This window comes from Neovison vison, chromosome 3, assembly GCF_020171115.1.
Source record: "Neovison vison isolate M4711 chromosome 3, ASM_NN_V1, whole genome shotgun sequence".
NCBI lineage: Eukaryota > Metazoa > Chordata > Mammalia > Carnivora > Mustelidae > Neogale > Neogale vison.
This window is the reverse complement of record NC_058093.1, coordinates 201,384,950-201,412,466: the sequence shown is the minus strand read 5'-3', so window position 1 is coordinate 201,412,466 and position 27,517 is coordinate 201,384,950. Positions and strand designations below refer to the sequence as shown.

The 27,517-nt window shown below is 50.9% G+C and overlaps 1 protein-coding gene across 1 annotated transcript in view; it reads left to right on the top strand.

Annotated features, from left to right (window-relative positions):
• The window catches only part of TMEM132D (transmembrane protein 132D), a 575,438-nt gene that overhangs the window by 325,437 nt on the left and 222,484 nt on the right, over positions 1–27,517 (top strand). The window lies entirely within an intron of this gene.

Below are 27,517 nucleotides of genomic sequence, written 5' to 3'. Positions count from 1 at the left end.
TCGCAGGCACTGGGGAGTCAGTGGTTGGCAAGAAGAGGAGATAGTGTGGTTGGCTTCTGAATCAGAGAACCCCATGAGGCAGGCTCAGCAGGTGTGTGGGAGCCCAGAACTGTCCCCAACCAGGAGGATGCCTTGCTCATGGTAGTGACACCAGTAACAAAGTCAGTGACATCAAGCAGCCCCCAACATTTACTGAATGGGCTCTATGCAGCTGTCTGCATGCTCATAATTTCTTATAAATTCTTTTAACTACTCCTCATGATGTTCCTGGAAAGGGCCACTGAAATTATCTCCAGTTTAGAAGTGAGGATAATATAGCCTACAAGGGTATTATGTGACAACATCAAGATCTGAAACTGTCCCTGTTTGACTCTGAAGGGTTTGCTCCTAACGGTGGTAATGTCCTTTCTGCCCCTCTGAGCAGTGTGTGGTTCTGTGTGTTCAAGTGTTCAGTCTCGCCACTCAACTCTCTCCGGCCTGGATTATAGCAGTGCCTCTGAGAACACCCCATGTGTCCATCACTCCCATTTCCTGAGTCTGTTCTGCATGTGAAGAGTGGGTTCTCCTTCCCGAAAACACAGAGCCTCACCCTCAATTTAACATCTCTGGCTCCTCAGTGGACCCATTTCAGTCTTGTCCACATCAGACAAGGTCCTTTATGGCATGATCCAAACCCATCTTGCCGGCATCTTCTCCTGATGCACTCCCTCCCCAGTCTCGGAACACGTGACATCTTTTTAGACCCCTGTGCCTTTGCACGTGCAGTAACTTCTTCCCTCAGCTTCCTTCTTCCTTGTCTTTGTCTGTAGAATTCCGAGTCAGAAGTCAACACACAATGCCTCGGGGCTCTCCAGAAGCCTTCGTCGGCTCCTTCCTCTAAAGCTGCATCTGCTTTTCCACATGGCTTCTCCTATTTACGTTTTGTCATTAAGATGTATTGGGATCACATTGCTGAGGTCAGCTTCCGGCTCAGTCTGTCCTCTTCAAAATAGTAACTCAGTGATTTCGCATGTATTATCTCATTTAGTACTTAAAAAGCACCATGAGATAAATGCTACGATTATCCTCAGTTAACGCTGAGGAAGGGGAGGCTCAGAAAGGCTAGAACTCAGAAAGTTCTAGCTCAGAAAGGCTCAGAAAGAACCCTGCCCAAGGATGCACAGCATGTGGGTGATGGAGCTTTGCTTGCTACTGTTACTCTGGAGCATTGCTCACACATCCACTCTGTGTGTGTGTGCCAAATCATGACTTTATGGGGACATCTTGGAATACCCTACACGTCTCCCACGTTAGAACCAATAGACCCAAGTACCTGTGTATGGGAGAAACTCAGCCTCCCCTCCTGGAATTGGTGGCCAGAGCTTAGAGCCTTGACTGTGTTAACTGACGAAGGCTGTGAGCCTTTCTGTGGTCACACATATCTCCGTCTGTCTGCTTCAGACATACCGCGTGTGGTTCCCTGAGACTGAGCTGGCTGAGGAGCGCTCACTGTCTTTCGGACTCTTCTCAAAGCCTCTTTGAAAGGTCGGCTGTTAATTACCTGGATTTTTATACTTGAATTTGGCTGTCATCTCTTAGACACGGGAGGTCACAACCAGTATACACACCCATGGAGCTCACCGAGGAAAGCAAACAAGCCCCAGTCTGGCTGCTATCTTGGATGGTTTCGAGAATTCCAGAGGAGATCTCCGAACTGGGTGTCAGAAACTGGAGAGGCGCGAGGCAGGAAGCGGACCTTCTGTCTCCCTCGCTGGGGGAATCAGCTCTTTGTAGAGCATATTGTCCTCGGTAAACGCAGCTCCTGAAGATATGGTTTCTGTGGGGGAGAGCTCTTAACATTTCCAAAAACAAATGCAGCGCTTCCCATGGGTGACTTGGACAGCAGCTGAAGGATCATTGGGTTTAGCAAGTTGGCAAGAGATTTTTCACTTGCCTGTGAGTCATTGTTGAGTCTAGAGCACCTTAACTCACCATCCCAGAGCTCCTCTCTCCCCCAGCTGGAAGCAATGTGGGATGCGTCTTGAAGTCGGGAGCAGCACCCTCTAGGAGGCTCTCATGAGAACCCGCTTTGAATGCTTCCCAGAGGTCATTGCTCCCAAGGGCTCTGGTTCCCACAGCTGTCACTGGCACCTGTTACCTGCACCCGTGACCCCATCCACTTAGAGAACGTGAGATACTGAGGGGGGAGTGCCTTCGCTAGAGCCCTAAATCTGAAATCTAACCTTTTTTCACTCAAAAGGTTAAGAATAGTTGAATATTCTTGTTCAATAATAGTAGTAGTGCTCAAAACTGCCATTCCATGAAATGCATGATATTCACGCACTCTGCTTCACACTAGCAGGACACACAGCTGAGAGACTTGGAACTTGACCTCTAGGGTATGTTCTGAGCTGAAGCACAATTAAGGCCTGCAGAGATCCATAACACGAGGTCTAACTCAAGTGGTGATAGAGAGTGACCACCCAGCGTCGCAGTTGGTACTCGGTATCTTTCAGTGAAAGAGCTTCGGTGAACCCTCTCTTACTCTCAGGTCACGTGGTTAAGGAGTCACAGACATGACAAGGGCTCCAGGGGGAATGAGAACAAGGTCAAAGCAAACACAGCACGACGTACACAGCAGTGATGGGGACTGATCAAGCGTGCATGTAGGACCCGTGTCTAGACGACAAGAAATGGAGGCCCTCAGTTCTGTTGGGTAGCAACCAACGGACAGACGTTTTCAGTCCTCTGGATTTGGTGCACTGAGCACAGAAACCGGGACCTTCCGGGGCCTGTCCGACGTGGTGGAGGCCCATGGGCAAATCCCCGAGAACATAAATCACAGCCAAGTCAACAGCCAGACGCTGCCGATTTCTTACAGTTTTATTTGCCATTTATATCCCCAGTAAAGCTGGAAAACATGCAGAAACAGCTGGAGGAAACAGCTGAGTCTCAACCTGGTTTGAACCCCTGGGTCCATCCACTGCTCGACTTTTCCATTTGCATGGGGATAAATCCTTTTGAAAGTTTTTTTGTTTGGCTTCAGCTAGGTCAAAGTTTCTATTATTTGCCACCAACTGAGAAGAAAATGTGTTATTATTAGAGCCTTATCCAGTGGAAAGGAGCAGCTGTAACCCCTTCTCTGAATGCAGATTTAGAAGGGCGGGTGTCACACAGGGGTCCAAGGGCAGAAAGGCCATGCTGAAAAATCAGAAGGAGAAGCAAACAGACGTGGGCTTTGAGGTCATCAGCTGAGGGCTTTAGACCGTCTACAGTATCCCCATGCTTGCCCTCAGACCTGGGATATGAAGGTAATCATAAATGTAAACAAAACCTATACATTGTATTCTGGTTAAACTGTTGCACAGGTTGGGGATGGGGGTAGAAAGTGAGAGTAAGAAAACAAAGTAGGAAAAAAATAGATGAAGTCTCTCTCTCCTTTTAAAAAAAAGTAAGCAAAAGACACACATCCATAAAAGCTTCAGAAAGAAAAATGATCAGCATAGGAGTTTCTAGGACATCTGCATTGAGACGGTATTAATGCTCACTCGAACACCCTCTTATTCAACCTGTATGTTGGCGGGGAAACTCAGCTGCAGACTGGTGCGCCTGAGGGTCCTTGCTGAAGCGTCGTGAGGGTGGTTGTCCTCAGGTGGGACCCTTGCAAGATAAGTCGGCGACATCCGTGAACGGCGCAAGGAGGGAATGTGGCCAGGAGCCATCCGCGAATGCCGGTGATGAGCACAGCACCCTCGCCTTCGGGAGGGCATCTGAGTGTTAAGGATCAACGGGAATGTCAGGTGTGAAGAGTTTGGCTCTCCATCTGCAAAACGGAGTCCGTTTATAGTCGCCTTCACAATTAACAGAGAGGTACCCTTCTTCCCATGTCTGGTAAGCATTTTTTTCCCCAGACAGGCACAAGGATGCACTATCCCCCTTTCAGGCAAAATCCAATAACTCTCCTCACTGCTCTGAAAAGTAGGCCAAGTGAATAGCACAGAGCTCCCATCTCTCACGCTTCCCACTTGGTGTCTCCAAGAAAATGGGGTGCCGGTGAGAATTCAGCAGGGTCTGCTGATAGCCACCCCCCGCCCCATCCCTTTAAACTGACATCTAGGATCCCAGGTTCAACAGGAACTATTTATTCCCAAGTCTGCATTGTAATGGTGATTGCTGTTGTTCTACCTAAAGTCTACTATGCCCTTCCTCCTGCCTGAGGCAGCAGTGGTCCCGAGTCAGACCACCCTCCCAGACTCACACAGTTCTTGTCATTCAGAACAGGTTCTGTCTTCTCGGTAGACATTCTGAGTATAATTAAGGGACATTCTTCCTTGGTCCTGACCCTTTCCCCTGATGCCTGGGGTCCTGTTGGCATCACGATGTTGCCATCCTAGTCCTGGGTGCCCTTTCTCTGGATTTCTTCTTTAGGGGCAACCTTTCAATGTGGGGACATGCCCAAGTGATACTGTAGACAAGTGTCTGATTCTTGACATCCTTCATGAAGTCACTCTAACTCTGCTTCATTATTAAAGTTCTTTCTTTGGCTTCTTGTTCATTAGCATAAGATTTTTGCTGGGTTATCAGTCTGCTCGTTCCCCTCTTCCTGAACATCCCATTTGTTTACATGATTTATTACTCTATGATTGCTACGCAGACATCTGTGTAACTTCTGCACGAGCCGGAACCGAAGCTCATTCTGCAGGCACCAGATACGCAGCAGAAAGTTTACACTGGCAAACAAGCTACCTGTGGCGGGAGGGGATGCAACGAGGCAATAACGCAGATCTGGGTTTTAACGATGACTCCACCTTGATGAATGCCCGTGGATCAGAGTTCTCTCTTGCCAGCTGGGTAAACTCTAGCACATTTTTCTGATGTATATTCATGAAGATCGTTCCAGCATCTGTGCATTTTACCTACCTCGACAACTTTGAGGAGCTCCAGTCGCTTTGTAGGAAACCCGTGAAGGGAATATTTTCGGGTGCACTGAGCATTTGGGGACCATCGTTTGAATTTTGGCACACGAGGAAGCAGAAGACGGACATGCCTGCTGGCGCCCAGGAAGGCTTGAGAAGAAGTCACAGCAGCCCCATGGCAGCCCCGTAGCTGAAATGCCTGCCTTGATGCTAAGTGGTTGCTTGGCACCAAGCCCACCCTCCCTCTGGGCTGCCAGTGAACCCACAAGTCTCGGTTCGTGGCTGATGCCCGTTTCAGCACCGTATGGATAATTCTTTTTCAAAGTATAGTTCTGCTTGTTTTACTTTTCAGATGCATTTCACTCCTCCTTGAAATCATACCCTAAGGATCAGATGATGAAATCGAGGCATCATAGAAAGTCATTTAGTGTCAGATCGTTCTTGACAACGATGACCTCACCGCAGGATCAGTACACCTGCTTTCACCTCCTCAAACACCCCCGCACCGAGCAGAGTCTGCTGTCTGTCTGGGAAGGTGGCCTTTGTTCCGTTGAAGAACCCAAAGCAGCCACGGAGGGCTGGCACAGAGGCCACACTGGGATATGGTGACAGATGTTTGCAAGTGGGACTCATGCCCTGAGGACTGAGGTTTTCCAGTCGTGTAGCCATGACTCCCATCCCACACCGCTCCTGGGTGTCTGTCAATGAGAGGAATGGGACGCCCGGTGGTCAGTACCTTCGCAGCTGCATTTCATGATAAACACACACATGCCAAGATTCCCCGGTGTGTGTGTTGGTGTCCAGCATGGCCAGGGGTGGAGGGGTGGTCTGTGGGAAAGTGGCAGGAAGATCCAGCCACCAGCCCCAAGGGATGCTTCTTGCCAGCTGGTTGAAGGCAAAGATCCTAATCCTGCCAGTCTCCAGATGTAGGCGCCTGGAGACCTCAGACCACTGGAGTGTCCAAGGGGGTTGAACACGGAGGTCTGGGTGGGCACCATGCTTTTGTCACAGAAAGGAGAAATGATACAGCATCGGTAGCGTGCACCACGGGCCCTCCAAGTGGCCAGCATGGGGCCATGGACCCCAGGCTCCTCTCTTGTGGAAACAAAGGCTCTGTCTCCTTCCTTCAGTGGCAACTCTCCTGGGGACAGGGGGCTGGCCAGGTGCCCTATAACCACACACTTAGCAACACTAGGAAGCTTGCTGAGTGCCCAGAATAGGAGAATAGTATCTCCTTAATACGGAAGAAGGGGACCCTTAGCACTTGGTCCCTAGATAAGGAACATTCCAGGCTCAGGGTGCTGCCTGGGGCCACAGGTCCTACAGTGGTGGCTTCCCCAGCAAACTCTGGAGGTGGGAAGATGCGTTATCCCTCAGAACCTTCTCTCAAGCCTCTGAAACCGATGGGTGTGGGGGACACTTACCCGGTGGCCTTCCCAAATCAGCGTGGTCATTAGTGGTCAAACTGGTCCTTACTCGTCCCTTCGATGAACGCTGGGCGGCATTAAGCCTCGTCACGGTTATCGACCAACTTGCGTTCAAAGCATTGTAGTCAAGTTGATTTTTAAATTTCTCACCATGTAATTGGTGAGACTCAACAATTGGTGAGTGACTGACCGGGGTTTGAACCTTGATCTCCAGCACCTGTGCCCATGCCCCTTCCCACGCCCATTCACCCCGTGCCCAGTAGCTAACGAGTGGGAAGTCTGTGGGCGAGGACGCTCCTCCCAGCTGCCACGTGTAGTCCAGGACGAGCTCGCTGCCTTTTAGCACATTCGGAACATGCAGTCTGTTTTGTTGTTTTTGGTCATTTAAGATTATTTGATTGGTGACCTGTTGCTGGCACTGTCAGATAGCGTACCGTGGTCTGGTTGGGCTGCTGTCACAAAATGCTACAGCGCAGAGGGTGCTTACAAACAACAGACAATCATCCCTCACCATCTGGAGGCTGGAAGTCCCAGCTCCGGGCGCCCGCAGGCTCGGTGCGGTCATGGTGAGAACCGTCTCCAGGTTGTAGACGGATGGCAGTCCTCTCCCTGCATCCTCCCATGGTGGAAGGGGCGAGGGGCTCCCTGCAGTCTCCTTTATGAGGGCACCAGTCCCATCCCAAGAGTGCCACCTTCCTGACCTCATCACCTCCCAAAGTCTCCACCTCCTTCTACCATCACCTGGAAGGTGAAGATCTGAGGGGCACCAGCAGCCTATAGCTATGAATAAAGTGTGGAATTCACACTTGAAAAGCCTCTAGCCCTTCAGGATTCAACGAAGCATTCGGCAGAGCACAGACCCCCCCTGGAAATCCGGGGGCAAGGTATACACACCTTCCATCATTCCCTCCGCTTTTCCTGGAGGCTTGACGTGTTTCATAATAAGTTGTTAAAAAACGTATGCTCCCCCAGGCATGGCTGTGCCCTCGGAAGAACTTGTCTGACCAAAATAAAAACTTCCTTTCCTTACCTGTGAAACACACAGGAGGAACGCTACATTGTATAATTGCAACAAGTAAAAAGATGAATCCATAAAGCACCGGTCACCCTCGGTGTTCATTCGTTCGTACCTTCCCCGGAAGTTTACTGAGCACCTGCCACGTGCCCAGCATTGCACCTCAGGATACACACGCCGGGTGTCATCTCATGCCTGTGCTGAAGGGAGAGAGAAATGAGACACTCTTGTTGTCCATGAGTCCGTGATTTGGCTGGAGGCCAAGAGGTGCCTACACGTTATTGCAGCTCCCATGAGACCCGCCTGGACAGACAAAGACAGGCTAGATGCACACAGCTCAGTGGCAAAGGCAGCACGGGGCTGGGGTGCCCTGATCCCAGCGGTGCCCACATTGTCACATCCTACTGCCTTGCTAGGCAATCCCGATCGAAGGCTGGGCTCCCCGGAAGGGGGCGAGGGGATACGTACAGCACTCGGGCATAGATGGGTCACACAGTAGGAAGATCACCTCTTTTTCACTCTTTCCCAGCCATTCTGATTACCTCCCGGACCAAGGGTCTGTTTGAGTAGGGTGTCTTTAAATCCTAATATTTGGTTACCTGTTTTTCCAAAGTAAAGTGCAAGTCAGAGGTAAAGCCTTTGGCAGGCAAGAGTATCTAGTTAGAATTAATAAGGCTGCTTTAATTTCTTCTTGGTTATGTTTATGGCTGCCTTCTCTTTATGGCAAATGACACCAGCTTTCACGCAACAGTGGCGCAATAAAGCTTCCTTTCAAAATGAATGCATTTAAGGAAAGAAAGCAAGTCAATTTAATAAAAAATAAATACTCAGTCTGCATAATAGCACTGGTCGCGTGCAGACAGAGCAAACATCAGATTCCAGAATGACTGAAGTAAAACAGCCAGGAGCCAGACTCTTTACTGAGATAAAAATTACTCCTTGGAGAAAGGATGCATTGCAGACAGGGCGGGGTTTAGAACAACAGCGGGAAGGGCATGCTGGCATGTGAGGTGCCATCGCTTCTCTCCCTGTTTCGGTGAACCCCACGAGAGGAACGGGACAGGTTGTGGGTTTGTGTTTGTGTGCGGCAACTTGAATCCCGGGGAGCTGTGGGTCTTCATCACGCAGCTTCACCTACTTTGGACCTGAGATAACAGTTAAATGATGCCGGGTGGGGTCTGCTTGGGGCCGTGGCCGTGCGCTGATTGCACTCTCTGTCCCAGGGACATTGATGTCCTGTGGCCAGTCCGTGCTAGCCTGGTCTCACGGCCAGGCGAGTGGATGAACACTTGGCAGGCACCGTGGCTGTTTCAGATAAAGAAATCACCGCCGCAACATTTTCCAGAAGAAATTGCGGGAAACCAAAGCCTGAAATGTATTGTCGACAGCCCCTGCTAATTCCCAACTTTTAATCAGTTTGACGCGGCACCTGCCTTCACCACAGCGTGGGGAACAATAAGGCCATGAACATGTTTGTGGCTCATCCCCACTCAGAAGGCAGGCGGGGCTGAGCTCCCCAGGAGCAGAGATCTGAGAAACGTTCGTAGATGGGAAGCGGGCTTGAAGCATCGGTTAATAAGAACCGTCGTCTGGGAGATGATTGTGGTACTCGCAGCAGGGCAGGGATCCTGTCTCTGTCATTCACGGCTATACTTTCCACATCGGGTGGGGCATAGCCTTCTCCATAAATACCTCTGGATGAACGGGGAAGTCATTTCTGCTTGGGAATCAGCAGGGCAGCTAAGGTGCGGCGATCCGGTGCCCCTGGGGGCCAGGATGGGCAAAGCTTGAACACCACTGGTGTTGCAGCTCCAGGTCTGAGTCCTGGGAGGACTGACCGAGCCCCACCCTATCCTACCCCAGGTCCCTGCTTTCTCAGTGTCCTCAAGGACTCCCTGCACCAGGGGTGGGTGTCCTGCTGCACCACCCACATCTCTTCACACTGTGATGAGTTTCTGCCCCCACCAGCTGCTAGGAGGGTGACAGCCAATACCTGTGGACCAAGTCCCTCCTTTTCTAGATTTGTCCTGAGTGGCCTCCAAGATCCTGCCCCTTTCATAGGGCCCCCCCATGTCCAGTGACTGGTGGACACAACTGTATTCTACAAGGCTCAGGCCCTGGTCTCAATTTGGAGCAACCCTAAAGGACCACCCAGCTCCATAGCTACCCAAGGATGGGACCCCTGGGACTGCATCACAGTTTTGCTTGCTTCCCCCATTCCATCCTGCTTCTTTCCTTCTCCTACAGATGTTTTCCTGATAACGCAACTCAACAGAGTTCCATCTCAGAGTCCACATGACGGGAAACCTGACTTCCACCACCTGAGAATAAGAATGCCTTGTGCAGGCTATGCTGGGAGTTTTCCTGTGAATGATTTATTTGGCTGAACTCTAGTCCTCAAGTTGAAGGGGACAGAGGCACAACCCATGCTGGCCTAAGCCTAAAAGGCAATTGATTGACTCATAAACTGAAAAATGCAGGGAGAGGGCTTCAGGCACAACTGGATCCAGGAGTTCTTATGCTGAGTTCTTATCCTGTCATCCCTTTCCCTACATTTCAATTGTAGGCACACACCCCAGGCAGTGGAAAGATAGCCTCCAGGAATGGCTTAGACTCTGGTATTTTGGATTCTGAAAGAAAGAACATCTTTCCCGTGTCCATTCAGAAAAAAAATTAAATTCTGAGATTCCGATCATTGCTGTCATTTGGGCCACATGGCCAAATCAAAAGCAGTCCCGGTGCACAAAGAGTATGAAATAATGCTTCTTGACTGGCCTGTCTTCTATGCTCCTTTCTGCATTGGGAGGTGAGGGGACATGTGCAGTCTTTTACCCACGTGGAGGGTGAGGAGGGGCGGCTGCCCAGCAGGGGAGAAAGAGTGAGTAAGAATGGGGAAACGGAGGTGTGAGATATGACTGGAACAGGGAGCAAGTGAGGAAAGGAGGGAGGACTAGGGTCGAGAGGAGACAGGGAGGGAGGGAGGGAGGCTAGGGGAGAGGGTATCAAGGACAGTCAGAGTGAATCGTGGGATGAGTCATTGCTCAGCTTGGCTTTTATCTTTTCATATTTATCGTCAGATCAGAGAGCATGTAAAGCAGTTTTTGATGATACCAGAATGGACTTAATGGTTCACATACTAGAGCTCGGCAATGCCCACAGATCCGAAGCAGGGGGAGACAGGTAACCTTGAGACTCCTGCTGCCGAAACACATCCGTATCTTGGGTGGTGGTCGTCCCCAGGAAGCAGTCTCCAGCATGCAGAACTGTATGTGCAGGAAGTCTGGGGAGCATGCCCCTGGGAAATGCTTGGGCAGGAAGCAGGTTTGGGCATATCTGATGTGGTTTCAACAAAGTCTCAGCCCATCCCAAGAAGAGTGGGGAGATGGTGCCCTGACTCATCATTAGACGGGGTCTTCTGCCTGCGAGGGACAGTCACCTAGGACAGGTGGCTCTCTGCGGCTTGGACAGTGCCCAGAGCTCATCTGCTCCTGTGGCTCCAGGCAGCTGGGAATGGGGCTGGGCAGGACCTCCAGGGTCCCCTAGAGTCTCCGCACACAGCAGGGTGAAGAAAGGGCAGGAATGGGAAGGTCTTTAGGTCACAAATGAAATGCACTGGACTCCTCCCTGTGCTAGTTTGGGCTACCTTCAAGGACAGGAAGACCCCAGTCCTACCCACCTGCAGCTTATGGGAGGTTGGGTGTGGGTGCTGCCGTCGTCAACCAACAAATGCATGTCCCGTGTTCTGCATGTGCTGCACCTGGCCTTTTCCAGAAGCTCATTCCTTGTCGGTGCGTACCGCTCCAGAGGCACCATGGCAGCCGCGAGGAGCACAGGTGCGGACTCAGAGGACATTCTGGGTCCCAGCTCGAGGGTCTCAGTGTGGGGAGCTGTTCAGGGACTCGCCCGAGGTCGGCAGTTGGGAAGGAGAAGTGTCTTGGGACTCTTACACCCAGGATCCCGACAACGACTACATCAGATGTCTGTCGGGACAGACGCAGAGCCAGACATCTCTGGCATGCTGCTCACGGACCCCATCTCCGTGCTTCCCTGCTCTGCTCTGAATCACAAAGGCTGATGGCTGCAAATTCCGTGTTTGAGGCTGCCTCATCCACTGCGTGCTGTGTGGCCAGTGGAGGACACGTTCAGGACATTTGAGAGAGGGGGAGGAGATCCCGGGCTCCTTGCCGCCCTCCCTGTCTCTGTGCTGGGGTAGCAATGCACTCAGGTCCCCTCTGTGGCTCCGTCTCCCACCAGACAGCCTCTGCTGTGGTCCCAGACCCTGTGGGGGCTCCGGTTTCTGGGTCTGATCAGACTTTGCCCCCCCCCTTGGCTGGCTCCATCCCTGGAGACCTGAGCTGAACCCTGCCATCCCCAAGCCCGCATGCCCTTGTCTCTTCTCTGCTGTTGCATTTTTCTTGTTCTTCTTGCAGTTTTTACTGGAATGTGCTGCCTATACAGGTAAATTCACATACTTTTATGCAAGCGAGGAATCATCCAACATCTTTTAAACTAGTGCTTTGGATTACATTCAGTCGCTGAAACTCCAGACAGAGACTGTTTCTCTGGTTGGACTCGGAGCCCATATAATCCCTCATCAGGGCTGGCCAAATTAGATCTTGGAAAGAGTTGGTAAATACACTAGTGGTGGAGGCAAATAGCAGTCCAGACTTCGCACGTGCAAGTCATGGCTTTGCTGTCTATAGTCGATCCTACTGTGGATTTCAGACTTGCATTCTCCTGTCCACTGAAGGCCCTCAGTCTCCATCAGCAAAGGGTCTTTCGATACACGTCACCCACCCATCCAGACGCCCCACCTCTGTATGGAATTGTTCCTGATTTTGAGTGGCTTGCAGTTGTGGGGGGTTGGAGAGGGAGCAGGAGGTTCCCCTGGCTTTCACCCCATCAAGCCCGCGTACACCTGCATGGGCATTTCAGGTCTGCCCCGTCCTCAGCTGAGGGTCTGTACAGGAGTCTCCTGGGTCATGATGTGGGTCCGATGGAGACCCACCTTGCATGCTCCGTGCTTCTGGGGGACTCAGGAGACCTTTGCCCGGCTCCCATGTCACTGAGCCTAATGTAGCTCTGCCCTGTTGTCTCCATCATCCTTGACAGCATCACACCTTCCCTGTCTGGGTTCAGCTTCTTCATCAGAAACAAGCCACCGTCTCTTGGCTCTTCACCTTCCGGCTCTCCCCCTTGGCTGCGGTGGCATCCGCTCTCTGAGACCCTGCAGCAGAGACCCAGCCCATGGTCTCTGCTCCTTCCTTGCTTTCCTTTCAAAAAACCATTTTGCTCCTCCTTAATGAGCACTTCATTCTCCAGAACAGGACACTTCCCTGTTGCATCGTTATGGAAACTCCAAAATCTATTACGTTCTCTGTCCACAGGAGTCCCTTCTGTCTCCCACGTTAGCTACATTTTGCTTAAATCCACTTTAGTCACAAAAGACCCCAAAGTCTTGGAGACTTCTGACATCAGAAGCTTGCCGGTGGCTCTCACTTGTGTGTGTCTGGCAGGTGTGACTCTGTGTCCCCTCCTTTTCATTTGGGGACAAGACCAAAGGAGCTGCCACTCTCCGGCACGTATTCTCTTGGAGACGAGGGAGAAGAAAGATCGTGAAACCACACAATAATTCCTTAAGCTCCTTCTCATTTCATGGGTCGAAGGAAGTCACATGCCCAAGTCTGATGTGCTCGGTGGGAAACCATCACCCCAAGAAGGGGAGGGACAGCCCATTGTGGGAACAGAAGGCGAACTTACTCTTTCCAGCATTTCGGAGCCTGGGAAGCACTGTGTGTTTGCTGCTGCCCTGAACCTTAAGGAGAGAGGAGACTCACATGTGCTTGAATGGTAGGTCAGCTGGACAGAGACCAGAGAGTACACGGGGGGGAACCAAGCCACTGTTCTAAAAATACGGTCTCACCATAGATGCAGGCAGGATATTAACCATCCGGTGTTTGGACCGACCTTATCCTTGTTGATAGGGAAGTTAGCCCAGACAGAAGCTGTCTTACCACCTCTCAGGCCCCAAAAGAAGATCTTTTGCCAGAGGGAAACCCAGTGAACTCCTTGCGTTTTCAGTCTGGGTATTTATACTAATTTCCATTTATCCGGTAATTCCCGGAGTCCCACACCCTGCTGCAGTGCCTCGCTGCCTGACTTCCTGCCCCGCGGTTAGTGGGAGGGAAGTCCTCAGAGGAAGTTGTGAATCCTGAAGCAATTGGTCTATTTTTAAACCTACGCCAGGCATGAAACCCAGGGATTCGGAAATGGAAGGAGCAGCCAGAAGCTACTGCAAAAGCAATTGCCTCGAGGACGGCCGTGGAAGGCTTTCCAGGCGGTTCCATATGGCGCTCTATACGTAGCACTGATGAGTAACGGATCCTGAGAACCCGCCGCCTGCCTTGAAATTCTGTCTGCGCTGCCCGTCCCCTTCCATTGAAATGTGTTTCTATGCAACACCTAATTGACGGGTACTAAAAGGACATTTTAAAAATCATCAGGTTCCAGCATATACAGTAAAAGCATGAGTGGCTTGAGTGCGCGTCACGGCGAAATGTCACATATGCACGGAGGCACGGCCCCCGCCTTCCAGGTCTGCGCAGAGAACATTCCCATCATCCCATGAGGCGCCCCCATGGCTCCGTGCCAGCGCACGCCCCCCACCAAACACGGCAGTCCTCCTGACCTCTCTCCCGGCCCCGGAAGCTGGCATGCCTCAGGTCAGTGACGTCGCACAGGATATGCTCACCCGCGTCTGCCTCTCGGCCTCATCCCGGAGCTTTACCGATGCTACTGCCCGGACGAGCATCTTTGCATGCGGGAGCCATGTGTGAATGTGCCATCCGTGATTTATCCATTCTAGGAGGGAGACTTGGGCTGTTCCCAGTGCGGACCGACACCTCCCGCCCCTGCAGCGGATGAGAGTCCCCTTACTCCCCAGCCTCACCAACTCTCGGCATTGTCAGAGGGTTTTTTGAAAAAATTAAGCTTAATCTTCTTGAAGACACAGATGACCCCATTTCCCTTCTTTTGGAACCCTTTTAAAGGGGGATGGGGAGAAATTCAGGAGCATTCCAGAGCCGAAGGGTTCAATCAGACAGACAAGGGGAGTCTGCATTGAGAGATTATTTGAGTTGCAGAAAACAGAGCAAGTGAAATTTCTTACGTACCTGAGGCTACAGTGCAAGGTCTAGAGCTAATAAGGAATGAGAAAAGCGTCACTGGGGATATTTTGATGGGAAAGCCGACTGGAGCAGCACTCCTGGAATTCTTTCCAGAATACTGGAACAGGGATCCTGGACGGATGGGAGGATCTCGTGTGTCGTAGGTATGAGCTCCTTTAGGATGAAACATTCTGCTTAGAAGAGGAGGTCTAGCAACAAGAGAGACAGAGCCCCTCACACCGAGATCTCTCCTGCTGAGGGACGAGACAAGTTAGTGGGGTCTGGGAGTTGTAGCAGGTGGTGGTGACCCACCTAGGGGCACCTGGGGGGCGGCTCAGTTGGTGATGCATCCGACTTGATTTCAGCTCAGATCAGGACCTCAGGGTTGTGAGATGGAGCCCCCGTATCAGGCTCTGTGCTCAGCGCAGAATCTGTTCAAGATTCTCCCTCTCCTTCCCCCTCGGCACCTCCCCCCACCTTTCTCTCTTAAGTAAATAAACAAATCTTAAACAAAAAGAAAAAAAGGAACCTTAACTGTAGAGCCTATTACCCTAAGACTAAATCCTGACTCGGCCCCTTGCCGGGTGAATGCCCTTGGCCGACTTTGTTAGTTTCTGTGCTTCCGTGCCCTTCTCTGGACACGAAGACAATCACTGTGCTTCCTCGTGGGTCCTTGTAGAAAATCAGTGCTTTGTTATGTGTAAAACTTACTGGACCCTGGAGGCTGGCTGTTGGCCTCAGCGGGAGGTGCACTAAGAGGGGTGTGTGTGGCTGCCTTGTTTGAGGTGGGGACACAGGAGGCTCCTGGAGGGGGAAGCCCAAAGATGAATCGAGAGTTGTCTGGGTGACACAGAGAGAAGGACATCTCCAGAGGCTGGTGTAGGAGGAAGCCAGGAGACGAGCCACCAGAGTTAGAGTGGATTTGGGCATCACAGTCACTCGCTCACAGTGGCCAGCAGAGCAGTGTGATCTGGGGGAGTGGGGCAGGTGGGGATGGCAGGGAGGCGTGGCATGCATGGCTGTGGCCACAGCAACCCTCCCATGGGAGGGTGCTGGGGTCTCACTCCGGGACACTCAGCATTTTCCGCTGGTCAGAAACAGCATATGCCCTGGGCCACCAGCCCTGCAGTGTCGTGTTCCCCGCAATTCTGGGATGATTGACCCCAAGTCTGGTTTTCCTCCTCTGGGAGATTGTGTGTGCCGCTGAGCCTTCGCTTCCTGGTTAAGTCAGTCCCCATGGAGTCCTTGTGCTTGTACTAAAGATTCTGACCTATGCACTGCATTAAAAAAAGGAAAAAGTAAGTGCACACTGTAGTGGGCAGGAATCACCCCTACGCTTGCATACACGATGTGGCAGAGAACATGCAGGCCGATAAATCGAGGTAACGAAGTTACACCTGTGGCCGGGTAGGACTTCATCACCAGGGCTGGGAGAGGTCCTCGCCAATGCTGCAATATCTGAGCAGAGACCCAAGTGAGCTGTGCTTACATGGGGGAAGGCCAGTGAGCACAGAAGGGTGGTCTAGGCAAAGGCCCTGGGGTAGGATTGTGGTTAGTATATTCAGGTAGAGCAAGGAGGCCAGTGGGAGATGGAGCAGAGGAGCCACAGGGAGTGACCAAGCCCAAGGACCAGACCATATGGGGAGGGCGTGAGCTCCATCCTGAGCAAGGGGGAAAACCAGTGGAGGTTTCTAGCAGAGGACGGCCACGCTTAGAGTCGGTCTGGCTGCTGCTGGAGCCGTAGAACACAGGGGCTCAAAGGTGGAGGTGGGATGGCCAGCGAAGCTACTGCAGCATTCGGGGGCAGGGGGGTGTGGATGGCCAGCGAGGCTACTGCAGCATTCGGGGGGGTGTGGATGGGGCAGGCTGCGGCTGGAAGCAGATCTGGGTTGTGAAGTGGAGCTGGCGTGGGATCCGGTACCCAGAGGAGTCCCATGTGCATGGTTTGGAGAAGGTGAGAGACACTGCAGACAGCTGCATGCTCGGGCTCCCAGCCCAGACGTGGTAGATGTGCCTTTGCCTTTAATCCCTGTGAGAGGTAAACAGGAGGGAGGTGGGCTTTCTGGAAACTCTAAAGCCAAGAGGAAGAGCTATGTGGGGAATTCAGGGGGGCAGCAAGGCGAATGGAAAAGTGCAGGCTTGGGCACTGTTGCTGGGGTTGTTGACTTGAGAGAGAAAGGTGGGGGGAGGTGCCGAGGGGGAAGGAGAGGGAGAATCTCGAACAGATTCTGTGCTGAGCACAGACCCTGCAAATTAGTGTCCTCTTCCAGGGATCTCCAATGACCATCCCTGGTACTTTGTCACAGGCCAGTGTCCCTCCAGCAGGCGTGCATCGTTGACGCCCCATCAGAGATGAACCAGGAGGTCAAGTTAATTTGACTTAAAAATGTGCGTTCCTCCTCCACCTCCTGAGCCATCGTGCCACCAACCTGCCCAACGCCAGGGAGTAAACACAAAAATGTTCCCTTCTGAGAGTTTCCATTGTTGGCGGCTGACTGGGGACACATTGACCAACATTTCCTGTGCATTTGCGTGTTGCAGGGGACTTAATGGGGATTGCTTTATTCTTACTGACAGCCCTATGGAGAGGCACTTTTGTCCCCCATTCCACAGGCTTTGGGCTGAGGCTGAGTGGGGATGGGGTGTTCCAGAGCTGAAGTGGGGCTGGCTTTCCAGTCATACAGGGTGGAAATAATGGGCTGGCCATCATCCTCTGGCCCTGGGAAAATAGCAAAGCTGAACAGGATCCCACCTGACCCCCTTGCAAAGGAAGGATTGATCGGAGTCCAGCAAACCCGGGATCCAGGAGCGTCCTTCTGCTGGGACGGGTCCACAGGGCCAGCCTTACTCTGGATGCAACAGTTGTAACCTGCATCCCAGCAGTGGGCCAGGTGTGTGCTCCAGGGGCCCTGGTGGGACTGGCTTCCCAACACAGGGTCCTTACCTGGTGGCCATCCTCAGCGGGCCGTTCCAGGGACCAGTCCTTGCCTGTTTCTGCAGCATGGACAGCACAGTTGTCACAGAATTCTGTCACTCATCCCCCCTTCTGCACCAGCCACTTGCTGGTTTCTATGGAGGTGCTGCACCCCGATGCCCGATGGAGGGGCTCACTCCCAGCAGGACCCCATGGCCGGCTGGCTCAGCGGTGTCACATCCCATTGAGCTGTCCAGGGTAGCTGATGGCCACGTCCACACTTGATCAGCCATGGGCCACGAGCCTCTGGTTCCAGCAGGGAATGTTCCAGCAATTGCTGAGGACAGGAATGCATTGTCCTGTGGGGCTCTCCCATGGAGTAAGTCCTTGCTGCTGAGAGGGGACAGCAGTCCCATTGAGAGAAAACATCCACACCCTGTGTTCCGTAAAAAACACCATGCATCCCGAAGGCAAATACCGTTTTCTCCCAGTTTTCCTGAGCATGTAACATGGAGCATTGATCATGGCTAATATGTTTCTCTGCCAAAACTCCATTTGCTCCTAGGGCTAAAAAGATACATGAAAATCAGAGTTTCCATTTGAATCTTCTCCAGCATGTAAAAGCCATGGGATTTCTCCTCGAACCATTAGCACATGTTAAGAATTCTCGAGCATGCCTCATATGAACCACAACGTTGTAGACTAGAAACATGCAAATTTGCAGCCTGTACGTCTCTTTGGTCCTTCATCTCTAAATTTCACACTTGCGCCCTGCAGGATTTTCTGTTTTGTTTTTTCGTTTGTATGTTTGTTTTTGAAAGCAAGGGGTTTTTGAATGTTTCATTAAGAAGATGCTCTCGGGTTGTGACATATCTGTAGGCACACCCGGTCGCTGAATTATCCAGTTTAAACACGGGTTTATAAATTCACACAAAAGAATCAGACTTCTCATCCCTGAACTGCATGACTAGACTTGACCCCGCCTCTCCCTGGTGTCCTTTCTTGTTCTTTTATGTGTCACATATATGAAAACATTTACTGATATAGATACAATTTTACAGAAGCTTCAGTGGCCTGTGCAGAGTTTTCCATCCGTCCTGGGGACGATTGAAAAGGCTGGGTGGTAGTGGGGAGACAGGACAGGGAGGGTGGGGGTCACTCAGCAGGTCCTCGCGCCTGAAGTCTGTGAATAGAGCAGCTCGAGGGAAAACACCCCTTGGTGTGAAGTCAGCCTCCCTCCCGATGGTATCTCAGTGACATTAAGAGCCACTATTTTATTTCCCTCCTGTAGGCACTGTACAAGATTTATCTTATCCCAGAAATAAAAAATAAAAAATAAAGAAAAGAAAAACCAAAGTACGCTAACTTTTACCTATTTTTTGCAAAAGCTGGAGGCACAGTGAGCAAGCAGAGGGTGCGTCCTGGGGCGGGTGAGCGTGCTTTCCGGGTTCCCTGAGCCTCTCCCTGTGTCTTCCCACCCATGCCTCTCTGTCCTTACCCAGGTGAGGGGCTCGGAGTCACACGGAGGAGAAACATTTCAGCGGGAGGGTGGTGAAGTGCGGCTAGCACGGGTGGGCCGGCGTGCACGCCTCTCCCACAGGCTCTCACGGATGCCTCCCCAGGGTGCTGTGCAGTTAGTTCCCACTCTCATGTCGCGTGAGCAACCCAGCTTCAGTGGGAGGGACGTGTGTCACTTTCGAGGACTCGGGTTTCGAAGTGAGGCAGAGCAGGATCCTCCTGACAAAGCCGTGGATCTTGGGGAGGGAGACACGTGTGCCTGAGCCATGCCACAAACACGGAGCAGGTGCTCCCATGCCCGCTAGACCCCGACTGTGCGACCGACCTTGGGCGAAGCCCTTAGCCTCTCTGTGCCTCAGTTTCCCCCCCGAACAGTGGATGGTACTAGAACTTGCCCTACATGATGGTGGTGGGGTTTAAATTTAGTTAATATATGTCATGTGCATAGCAGAGGCTCTGGCCCAGAGTGAGTGCCATGTGTGGGCTGCTGACGTGATCATTATTATTACATCATGGTTGCCGTTGGTGTTGTTTATAAAGCCATGCTCCTTCCAGTATTTTAGTAGCTTGAGACAGGATTGGAGAGTGTATTCGGCATCTCCACATGATGGAAGACATTTCTCAGATCATTCTTGGGCCACTGGAGGCTGAGATGACCTAAAGGGACAAGAAGGTACAGCTCAGGCTCACTGCAGCCCTATCCCCCTTACCCCCTCCTAATTACAGAATCTTGGCTTTGGGTGGTGGACTAATGGTCTCAGCTAATAAGTTGACATTTCTGAGCCTCCTTTGCTGGTAGGTGTGGTCATATCAAACAGTTCCTGGGAGGTTCTGCAAAGACTTTGGTTTTCTGCTCAGGGAGCTGGCCTTCTCTGTCTTGTTCTCTTCTTGGTAATTTCCCTATTTGAACTGTTGATGTGAAGAGAGGAGTTGGAGCAGCCGTCTTGTGACCATGAGGTAGTCACGGGAGGAAGGCCACTTGCTCTGGACTCATAGCCATTCGAAAAAAATGGTTTCAGTTACAAGCAATTGAACACAATTTCTCACCCATTCAAAGATTGCCCTTCAGTGGTTCTGGCTGGAGAGGTGGGTGTCCTTGCATTGCCGTTTCATGGGTCCCTGCGAATCCTGTGCCCCTCACAGGGTAGCAGCTCATTCTTCCTCCTGGCTGGTGCCAAGTGCCACACTCCTCTCCCACAGATCTCACAGTACAACACGAGGGATTCACTTGTCCCCTGTACCACCCACTGCCTGGTGACACCAGGGAATTGGCCTCATGCTTCCAAACATTTGTCCCCAAGTCTGTAGAGTTCACATGAGTCTTATGCACAATAAAGCCAGAAATGATCTCAGCAGGTGCCTGTCCTTGGAAAGTGCTTGGTCAATGTCAACTGGGGAAACCGAGCCCACCGTATCCTTAAAACGGACTCACTTGTACTTACTGACTCTGCCAAGTTGGGAACGAAGCTCCATCTCAGAGAAAAGGGCATGAGGAAGACGTATCAGTGGGAAGGTGATCTCTTCACTCCCGACACCATCTTGTTCATTATTCTTCTGATCCATCTGTCCTGTTTCCACAGCGTTTCTCATAGGAGGTTAAGTCCATAATGTCAATTAGAATGAAGTCAGCCAGAGCAGAAAAGCTTCTCTTACAATGGTATCAACATAGAGATTACAAAGCACAGACTCGAAATACAAGGCGTGTGTCAAAACAGGACGCTCCTGCGTTGCTGGGGAAAGGAAGGTGGTGCGCTCTGGAAAACACTGGCAGTTTCTTAAAGCATTAAACATACGAAGGGTCGTGCAGCCCGTTCCACCCCTGGGCAGGGACCCTCACACCAACAAGCTCTGACACCAGCTGGTGGCCTACAGTTCAACTCTGCCCTGACCCCGTGCATCCGCAGGTGGCGTCGGATCCCACAGGCGAGGGAGGGGCTCAGTCCCATAGGACGTTCCCCCCACAACTCCCTTAACCACCACCCTCCCCCCACCTCCAACCACCACTCTCCCCCTCCCCCCACTGCAGGTGCCAGTCCCAGGTCCAGGCGGTCAGTCACCTGCGTTTCTGATGGACCCGCTACAAACTTTGGGATTGATGAATTCACCGCAACTGCTCACAGAGCTCAGAAAACCCATACGTTTACTCAGTAGTTTCCCAATCTGTTACAAAGGATGTTAAAAGAAAGGAAGAAACCGCCAGAGAGGGAGAGACCTAGAGTGAGTCCCCCAAAGAAAGAGCCTTTGTCCCCATGGAGCTTGGGACCACCCATGGCGTTACTGGAAGCATTCTGGTTCCCCAGCCTGGAAGCTGTCCAGACCCCCTCCTATGGGGTTCTTAGGGGGCCGCCATTACACGGGCACGATCGATGAAGTCACTGGTCATTGGTGACCAACTCAACCTCCAGCCTCTCTGCCCTCCCGGAAAGCAGGGGTGGGGCGGGACGTTCCAACACTCTGCTCAGGTCTGCTCCCCAGCAACCAACCTGCACTCATCATCTGGGTGGTCCAGGGCTCACCCCTTAACATAAACACGGCTGTGGAGCAGAGGGGCTGGATTTGAGGAACAAGACTCCTGCTTCACCTCCCGGCTCTGCAACGATGTCAGGAACTAAGGATGGGACTGAATCCTGTAGCAAAGACGCCATTGCTCTCATGGTCAGGGTCTCTGGGAGCTGGCAGCTGGGAACAGGGGCGAAGACCAAGCACGACGAAGAGATAGATTATGGTCATCTAGCTGAGCATACATGTCCTTCTTATAAACCCCGGTGTCACACCCACATGTCCCATGGGACTCAGCAGTTACAGTGCTGTCTCCCCCAGAGACATGACGTCATGTGTCCGTGCAAAGTCTTGCACACGAGTGTGCTTGGCACCATCATTCACAATGCCGCAAAGCTGACAAGCAGTGTGCTCCCGTCCATACAGCACAGCCCTGCTCAGCGGTGGAAAGGAGAGACGGCTGGCATGCTTCCAATGGGCAGATACTGTGAAAAGTGAAAGAAGCCAACACAAGAGACCACTGGCTGTGTGGTCCCATTTATAGGAAATATCCAGAAAAGGCAAATCTGCAGACAGGAAGGAGGTTTGGGGAAGAATTGGGGACTGGCCATAAATGGGCGCGTGTGGTCTCATGAGGATGATGAAAATACTGATCTATGAGAAGATGCGGGATCTATGATTGATGCAGTATCGATCTGTGTAAAAAAACTGATCAGCGATGTTGGTTGCATGGCTTGGGAAATTAATGCCCAGGAAATGGTTGGATTAAATTACATTGAAAAGATACCCGGATAATGTTAACTCTTCACAGGGTTTCAACGTCAAGGAGTCTTCCTGTGATTGGGAGGCGCATCACTGGAGAGCGGGCGGGATGCCAAGGGGGTGAGGGGATGTCACGGGGGCATGGAGAACTCGGTGCGGGGCCAGGATCAGTGTGGGATGAGGGGCAGCGAGGGATGGGGGACATTGTGTGTGTGACCAGTGAGCCAGCCCCAACATCCACCGCCTCTGTTCCTGGTGTGAATTCAGAAGAAAACCAAGACTTTCTTGGTAAACTTCATGGCAAAAAGAATGTTATTCCTGCTTATGGAAGTTTTGCCAGAGACTGTCTTCGACAGAAATAAAGAAGACTGACATGTCGGGGCGTCTGGGTGGCTCCAGCATTGGGCATCCCGTTTGGTTCAGCTCAGGTCATGATCTCAGGGTCATGGGATCAAGCCCCGCATCGGGCTCCCTGCTGGGCACAGAGTCTGCTTGAGATTCTCTCTTTCCCTCACTCATTCTCTCCTCTCTCTCTCACTCTCAGACAGATAAATAAATAAAATCTTAAAAAAAAAAAAGACCCAACATGTAGCTTCTTGCAAAGCGAATCATCCACACAGAGAGTTGCTCCTAGATTTTATTATTATTATTATTTAACTGTCATTAGTACCAAACAAATATAATACTCCTGGAAAACAGTATGTCTTTGTAGAGGTGATAAAAACAAAGCTGGGAAAACTTTACGTAATTTCCTAAAAAATGTCAAATATTTTCTCAAACCTGCCCGGGAGAGCTACCCATGAGGCCGGTATAAATGGAAGGGATTTCAGACTTATCATCCATTTGGCTTTAATAAATTGAATTCCATGCCCTAATTTTCTCCAGTTGGAAGATATATATTAAAACATTGGGATGCAGTGGCCTTTCCTTGTCAAAAGCTGTGACGTATTCTTATTTCAAGTGCACAGATATTATCATCAATAACACTGGAAGTTAATGTTTATTTATGAAGGTGTTCTGTAGGTCTCCGGCCACGGTAGGGTACTGGGGTCTCCTGCCGATGGCCATACCGGTTTCTGTGTCCCGTCCCTGCTCCGTCTGGAGCGGCCTTTGGAGCTGGGTTGGTGGCATGTGGACTCACTCTCCTCCACCTTCTACCCCGTCCCCAGCCCATCGGGGGAAAACATGGAAGATTCTCCATGACGTTCTTCTGCCAAGCCCTGGCGTGGCTCAGCCAAATCCGGCTCTGGAAATGCAGTCCAGTGCTAGAAGGACTGGGTGTCCCCTTGAGCACATCAACCCAAGTGTAAGGGAGGCCAGTGCGCCTTCTGGGACGAGAGAGTCGCTGCTACCAGAGGAGGGCCTCGCCGTGGGAGGTTGCCCACGCTCTGTCACATGATTCCACTGGCCGCCGCCGTCTGACCCGCAGAGCCCTGCTTCATGCCTACTTGGAGGAGAGGAAAAAGGAAGAAGAGAAATTATCAAATCATATAATTTCAAACTTGAAATGTCAGCCTCAGCTGTCTAAATGAGGGAATGCCTATGCATATTTTTTATAAAAGCTGGGATTAACTTATAATATTTTACTGAAAAAAATGTGTCTGGTCTGTTCTTCCATATGAATAGATGGCATCCTTTCTTTTTCAAACATCCGTGTAATAATGAACAGACTAGTTTCACCCTAATTTATTCAACTGTTCACCTAGGACAGTCTCTTCCTGGTGTTTTTCTCCGTTTGAATAATTCTGCCCACGTCCCTTCATCCTGGCGATTTTATTTTTGTTGATAGAGTCCCAAGCAAGATCCACGGGTCAAAGAAGATGTGAATTTTTTATGATGACAGACATGGCCAGAGTAGTTTCCAGAAGGTCAAACCAGCCCGTTTGATGACCTCTGTAAACGCACCTCTTCTCCAGCAGCCTTCTCCGATCGGGCTGCTAGCCTGTGACTTGCTAGACCTGATGAGGGACGGCGTTCTCTCGGTGGTTTTATTCTCACTCACTTGACCACGAACGAAGGACAGCATTTCCCAGATGTTTACTGGTCGCTGGCCGTTCCTCTTCTGTGACTTGCCCATCCCTATCCTGCTAATTCCCTTACACCTTACTGTTTTGTCTCTTACCCGCTTGTTGTTGCTCTTGATCATGGGATGGAGAGGCAACATGTGTCTGCGGTGATCTGTTGATCTCTGACTTCTGTTTATACTGACTTTCAGCAACCAAAATGCGTTAAATTGTAGCAAGGTTCATGGTTGCCTCTCCCATCAGGCCTTTCCCAGTGCTTGGATATGTAAATGTTCTCTTAAACATTAACATTGGTGCCGGTAGGGAGAAGGATGACAGAAAAGCTTTTTTTTTTTTTTTAACATTGCCGTATGGCTTGATGGATTTCAGTAACTGTGAATTAATTTTATAATTAAAAATACAGTATTAAAAAAAATAGTTGAGGGAGGATGTGACCACCCAGACGCAGGTCAGGGAATTATTTCTGGGTGGGAAACAGGGATGTGGGCGTTCTGTGTCTTTACTGTTAGGATGGTCACACGACTCTCTGCGTTGGTCGAAATTTAGAAGTGCACACCGTACGAGAGAATGTCACTGCACATTCATTAAAAAATACGTTTTAAAAACAGGAAAGACTCCCAGCTGTTGTAGAAGCCAAGCTTTACCCGGATGGCAATATTCGACAGTAGCCCGAAAACCAAGAATAATGTATGTCAAATCACTTAGAAACATTAAGTGCAAAAATGCTATGTAAAACATCGTTAAATTGCATTAAGCGGTGAGTTGACAATCTGGCCTTTCGGAGCTCACCATGAGTGCACAGGGGTCTGTGTTCGGGAACCCGTCAGTGCTGTTGAGGTTTTGGAATAGACGGGTCTTTGTTCATTGGGGGATGGGAATGCACTGTCCTCTGTTCTCTAGGGTGTGTGCTAGCCTCTCTGGTCTCCACCCACCAGCCCCCATCAGACCTGCCCTGGGTGGGGCAGTCCCCTCACGCCCCCACCCGGGACAAGCACCCCTAGACTAATGTCACTGATTAACAGAGTAAAAGAAAAAATCTGTGACCATCTCCATGGGTTTCTCATGAATATCTGATTAAAATCCTCATAAAACGTAGCACCATTTCTTGATTTTTCCAAATAGATATGCAAATGGCCCCCAAAAAAAGATGCAGGAGGAGAGAAGGAGAACGTCCTTCTCCAGATACAGACCACAGTCCTGCATCAGACGCCACCGTGGTGATTAACTCTTGAAGCGCGGAAACGTCCCTGAGCATCCCAGTGGTTCATAAGTTTATACCGGGTGTCACATGTCCGTAGCCAAAAGGTACTGTCCGTGTGCAATCCACATTGGGGTTTATTCTCATGCACGGTGCAAAAGGCAGTGCAGGCTTCAGTTTCCTGGTGGTTCGTTGGATGCAGGTGTCAGAGTGAGGCAGAGGACGAGGGTGTCTTCTGGGAGCTTCCTCCCTCTCCATTTCGCCAGCTTCTGCTTGACATACCCTTGGCAACAGGGGTGAACCTTCATCTTCCTGACATCCTGCAGAACCCAGATCCAAGAGCAAGCTCACGACCAGCCCTACAGAAGAAGGCTCTCCCCAGTGGCTCGAAGTTTCCTGCTGCTGTTTGCTTCATTTATTCGACAGGTCTGCGATGATGTTGTCCCCGGGGACCCACGCTGTCGGAGAGGTGGTTTAGAACTGGGCAGCATGTAGGGAGAAGCTGGCATAGAGCCCACCAGAGATCTCCGTGCAAAGATGACCGACGATTATTCTCGAAGACGGCAGTAGCCCAGATAATCCCCCTAAAATGTGGAATCCCTTGAAATGAGCTTCAGAACGTTGTTTGGGGGCAAAGACAAAAACATACAGCATCTCAGCTGCCCGTGTCTTCAAGCCAGGAGGAATCTCAGCCAGCCATGCTTCCTGCAGCTCTGTAATAGACATCATTAACTGACCACACCATGCTTCCTTCCCTCCGCCCTCGAGTGTTCATGGACTCATAATTCTCCGTAACACGGTTCTCCAGAAATCACTACCAAGCTGTGACAGTGCCCATCAAGATGAAGCTGAAGTTATGTCCTAAATTTATGTTTACATCCATTTCAATACCTTTGATTCATTCTGGTCCAAGGGTGACATATAGTTAGATAGGGAAAATACAAAAATTAACTGTCCCTCCCCCCCTCTGAAATAAATGAGTCCTAAATACCTTTTAGGTAACATTTAAAAGAAAATTCATGGGACGCCTGGGTGGCTCAGTTGTTTGGACGACTGCCTTCGGCTCAGGGCGTGATCCTGGAGTCCCGGGATCGAGTCCCGCATCGGGCTCCCAGCTCCATGGGGAGTCTGCTTCGCTCTCTGACCTTCTCCTCGCTCGTGCTCTCTCTCACTGTCTCTCTCTCTCTCAAATAAATAAATAAAATCTTTAAAAAAAAATAAAAGAAAATTCAGACACAGCTCTATAAGATCTCTAAAGGTAACTTGGCAGCTCTGAAACAAAAGACCATAGATGTGGCACTTTACGCTCCCGTGGGGTAGGATTGTGAAGAAAATGTAGTCTGATGTAGCTTCATTCAAACAAACTGACATCTAGAATTCCCTTTGTTGAAAAGTAACAGAAAACAGAATGGAGGTGGATGGCCTATAAAAGGTAGCATTCGTACAACTGAAAGGTACAGTGGCAATTCCGGTTTGGGGCAGAGCTTTAATAATTACATTAACTGCTGTTACTGGAAGCAGAGCCTCTCTGTCTGAAGATCTTTTCATCCTCAGGCAGCACATAGTGTCCTCTGCCGGCACCTGCTCCCTCATGGTAGCAAAATAGTTGCAGCTGCACCTACACTTACATCTTCGTCCCAGGGCATTCAGCAGAAAGACGCTTTTCCAGAAAGCATGGATTTCTGGGATTCACTCGCTCTTGTTAGTCACATCCCTGTTCCTGACCATATCCCAGTCCATGCTGATTGCCCAGGCCTGGGTTCTGTGTCCACCCCGAGGTCATGGGCATGGCATTAGTCCCACCTGAACCTGCGGGTGAAACTGGGAAGGGGTGCTTCCCCAAGGAAGATACGCAGAAGATGGTTTGCAAGTTTCTTGCTCCTAATTGGCCATAACAGATTACTGGGCAGGGGATGGAAACAGGATTTGTGCTCTCAGTTTTGTGGCTGGAAGTCCGGAACCAAGGTGTACATGGGGGCCCCTCCTTCTTCCTCCCTCCTAGCTGCTCGTGGTACCAGGAATCCCTGGTGTCCTTGGCTGGAGCTGCATTGTCCAGGATTCCTCTGCCCCCGCAGTCACCTTCCTTCTCCCTGTGTGTC